Here is a 4,574-nt window from a genome sequence, read left to right on the forward strand (position 1 = left end):
GAATTATAAGTTATAACCAATTTTTTTAAACATTTGATTTAGACCTTTTCTACAGGTTTCTAATTATTTGTGAGTAGGTACTTATTTAATTAATATGAATAAAGTATATTATTATACCTTTAATAAATACTGGTTCACAAAATATAATCATTAATCTGTCGTGTAAACTATAAATTAGAAATCGCTTTAGGTTTTTTACCGTAGGTAACTTGTCGTACTTTTTAATTATAAATTTTATAAATTTTAGACAAATTATAATAATATATAATAATTATAATAAAATATAACACCTTCATAATTTTTAAGATAAAGTCAAATGTCAATTACATTTATTACCTACTATACTCAGAGGTGTATTGGTACGGATACGCGGGTATACTTAGCAGATTTTCGATTTTCAGCGCATACCCAATGTAAAATCTCATTTTACGCTCCTAAAATAACCTGAAAACCAAATAAAAGTTAAAACTTATTTATTAAATATTAGTTCGTAGGAAAAATTGTTATGGTGTTTTAATGAATTATTTATCGACTGAAGTATTGAATATAACAATATGCGTTGTGTTTAATGTATTTTAAGTTCAATTTAGTTTGAACTTTCAAGAAACTTCAAGTGTGTAAACTGTATAACCCGTAAGGTGTATTGACCACTGGTATCCGTTTTAATTTTTAAATTTAAATAATTTTACTTTTTAGTTTTTAAATATAAACGGTGCACCTTTGAATCGATGGAACACAGAAGTATATGTTAAGTCATGGCTAATTAGCCAACATGCAGCTGCTGATGATACAAGAACAAATATATTGAACATCGATATAATTTTGGTAAATAAAGAAATATAGTACAGATATGACAAGATTTTCAATTTTGTTTTAGCACATAATCCAACCTTGAACATGTTAAAAAGTAACAAAATAGATAACTAAGGAATATATTTTATGAGTCTTTGCTATTACTAAATATACTTGATGTTATTATATTGTGAATAAAGTGATATAAAGAAACCTAACCTAACCTATTTACGTGGAACCTTCTTTTAAATTTTTAATCCTTAGATATAAAACTACAAAAATTGAACATTTTGTACATTTTTAACTACAAAATAATTATTAAATTTTAAATTTGATAAATGTTGTCAATATTTGAACTTTAAATGCGTATAAAAAAAAATTGTGCGTTTATGTATTTTTAATATTTGTTATTGTAACAATCCCTAACAGCACAAAGTCAACTATCATACTGCCACTGTATGGATACCCTAATGTTCGTGTCCAGGGATTAACCTTCCAGGGATGTACATGGGAAATCCTTTTTTTTTTATTTATGTTCAACCTAATGCCAACAGGTTACCCATTTACTGCCATTTGATTACTAACAGACTTCTACTACTAACTTTTGGATACTTAATACTTATAGACTACCTACTTGTTCACTATCTATAATGATTAGTGATTCCCAATGAAGTTGAAATTATAAACTAACATTATGAATAATAATAATAATAATTTTAGAGCTAATTGTATTTGAAATTAAAAATGTCATGATATTTTTTTTAACAATAATGTATAATATAAACAATAACATTGGAGATAAAAATTAAAATTTGTAATTGACATACATAATAAATATTAAATTTATAGTAAATGGTAGGTAAGTTTAAAGAAAAAAAAATAATAATTCCAGTTACAAAATAACATCATAATAATGTCTTCATACAGTGGCGGCTATCCAACAAAATAAAGGTGTATCAAATTTTGAATAAATTAAAGTTAAATTAGTTTTACAATAAAATTGCATTTGAAAATATTATTGTTTGTATGAAATATAATAATATACTCTAAAAATGTCATCTACCAACGCACAAATAACATTTTTAAATTACAACAAAATAACTAAAATCGTTATTTTCAGTTTTTAAAATGTAATTTATTCAGAATAGTAGGCCGTCAATCCGGCATGAATATTTACCAAACAAAACCGTGTTAATTGATTATCACCGGTCACCTTATCATACTCAATATATTTTGTTTAATACAGTCCACTATTCTCCTGAACAAATAATATTTGATTTGTTTTCGATTGTTTTTATTTTGTACCTAAATAGTATTGACACTTTCGACGACGAGGAGATACTTTTTTATATACCTATATAATTCATAACCTTTGTGAGCGATGCCTAAAGCGACGTGAAAAAATTCTGCGACATACCGGCGGAGGCTATTAAGCGTGGAATAAGACGGAAGGGTCGGGCCGAAGTAACCGCGGGAAGGTACCTCGAAACCTTACCGCGGAACTCCGACCACATGCCGGCTTATCTTCGCCCAACTCTGGCCGAGAGCTAGCGGGCCCAGTCAACCTGCGAGCGAACACGTGCAAGGAGGAAGTCTGACTGGGAGACACCCTTCGACAAGCACCAAATCCGATTTATCGGTACGGACACGGCATCCGTCACAAAAACCGTACCGTTACAAGTAAGGTCGGATCGCGGCAGCTTAAAATCCTGCCCCGATCACCGACGCTAACGGGAAAACAGTCGTTGTGGGTACTGGAAGAAACGGTCTTCGAAATCCCATTCCGCGGGCGTGAAGAGAGCCCCGTCAGAAACCCGCCCTTGCCAAGCGCCTGGGCGGAGCCGACGCTTCACGAGCATTGTTACCCGAGCCCGGCCGGTGGGCGCGTACGCCCTCGCGCGTCCGCGCGTGCCGTCCGCACTCGGGTAACTGATGTGGATGGCCTCGCGGAGACTGTGGGAGTACCGTCTTAGTAGGAGGGAGGGAATTGTCCGGCGTGGCGCAGAACTTTCGAAACCCACCGATCAACCTCCTTGCCTGAGCGTTGCCAGCAGAACATCGTATGGCGCTCGGGCGCCCGGTGTTCCTGTCTGGAGGGACGAGTCTGCGCCACTCAAGGCGAGAAGTAGCCAGTCCCGCTTAAGTGGAAATAGGGGGTCAACCCACTGGGGCGTTGGTCTTATACCTCCCGTCACAAAGGTTATGAATACCTATATAATATACCTATAAATAACAACCATTAAACCACGACTGTTTGAGCATTATTGAGCATTATTGATTTCAAATTTATTCATGTTATTTTTTTTTGTCTTATATCCAGGATATTATTATTTGCAGACACAAGATTTGATTTAATCTATCATCAATAATATTGTTGCTGTTGTAGCGTTCAGTAGGTAGGTATCGCATTTAAATCTTATATTAATTTTTATCACGATTCTATTATTTACCTCGTATTACCTTCAATGATATTATATAGTTTATTGCCCAAATAGTGACGACCATAGTATATGCATTTATCGTCAATATTTGAAAAAATCTTGAAAATAAGATTTTTTTGGTGGATTTGGCAAACCGTGCAGTCGTAGGTGGATTGGGGACTTTGAAAACTCATGCCTATATAAATGTACATTCTTAACGTGGTCATAATATAATATCGACATTTTATTTAGGGCACACACTCTTCGAAGAGACCTAGGAAAGCTGGCCGAAAACATTTCAACACAAGATAGCTCATCAAAAACGATTCGCCAACAATTAATTCGTCAGTAACACGTCTTATAACTGTCAAAGTATTTTTCATCAATTACACGAATATTAATTTACATATTTCATTTAGAGTTTTTTTAAAAATTTATTTTACTAAAATTCAATTAAAATTATAATATTATATGTATATATATTTAATACAGACGTCAATTATTGCCATGTAAAAATGTACTTAAATATAATATGTAGTATAATAATTGTTCTCGCATTTATATCATTATACGTAAAGCCACTTAAAAAAAAAATTAAATTTATATAATTTTAATAATATACAAAAGAGCAGTTGATGGGTTATTAGTTATTACAATATTCCAATATATCAAGACCGTGACAACGTTCCACTATACTGCAAATAGATATGGCATTTTCACTAATTTTAGTACTTGTAATTTGGACCACCAATATAATATGTGCATTAAAGTGCACAGTTTGGTATGTAGTTTGCGAACTGGGGGGTAAACAACCCAGTATTACCTATATAAAACTAAACAGCCCAATCCCCTTTGTAACAAATCCTTTGTGAATACCTACTTTTCGGTTAAAAATTATAAATAGACAATAGCCAATAGCTTATAATATTATAAATTTTCTAAGAATCATAAATGTATAGGTGTAATGTATAATGTAACGGTCATTTTTTTAAGAGTTGCGGCAAAAACCAAAATCATTTTTCTCCAAAACAGATTTTGCGTAAAAATTCCCGTTTTTCCTTAAATGTTCATATGCTTTTCACGGCGCTTTTGAAAACTACATGGAAATTTTAGATTCTGAGTGGAACGATGAATGTATTGATTTTACAATGATGTGTGTTTTTTTTTTATTTTTTTTTGTGTCTGTCGTCAACTTTTAGGACAGTAAAAGTGCTTCGATTTTCTTCAACGGTATCTTTTCTGTTAGGAAAATGAACCTAGTTGGTACTTTGTGGGGTCAAAAGTAAAATTTTTCCAGTAGTTTTCAAAAGCGGCGCGAAAAACAAAAGAAAAATTAAGAAAAAACGGGAATATTTACGTAAA

The 4,574-nt window shown here is 32.4% G+C and overlaps 1 long non-coding RNA gene across 1 annotated transcript; it reads left to right on the plus strand.

Annotated features, from left to right (window-relative positions):
* Positions 1-293: 293 nt before the first annotated feature.
* LOC115033653 lies at positions 294-3,627 on the plus strand. Its single transcript, XR_003838938.1, has 3 exons — positions 294-825; positions 3,113-3,188; positions 3,465-3,627. It is a non-coding gene; the product is annotated as an uncharacterized LOC115033653 (long non-coding RNA).
* The last annotated feature ends 947 nt before the right edge of the window (positions 3,628-4,574 follow it).

The sequence above is a fragment of the Acyrthosiphon pisum genome, chromosome A1 (genome assembly GCF_005508785.2).
Source record: "Acyrthosiphon pisum isolate AL4f chromosome A1, pea_aphid_22Mar2018_4r6ur, whole genome shotgun sequence".
Taxonomy (NCBI): domain Eukaryota; kingdom Metazoa; phylum Arthropoda; class Insecta; order Hemiptera; family Aphididae; genus Acyrthosiphon; species Acyrthosiphon pisum.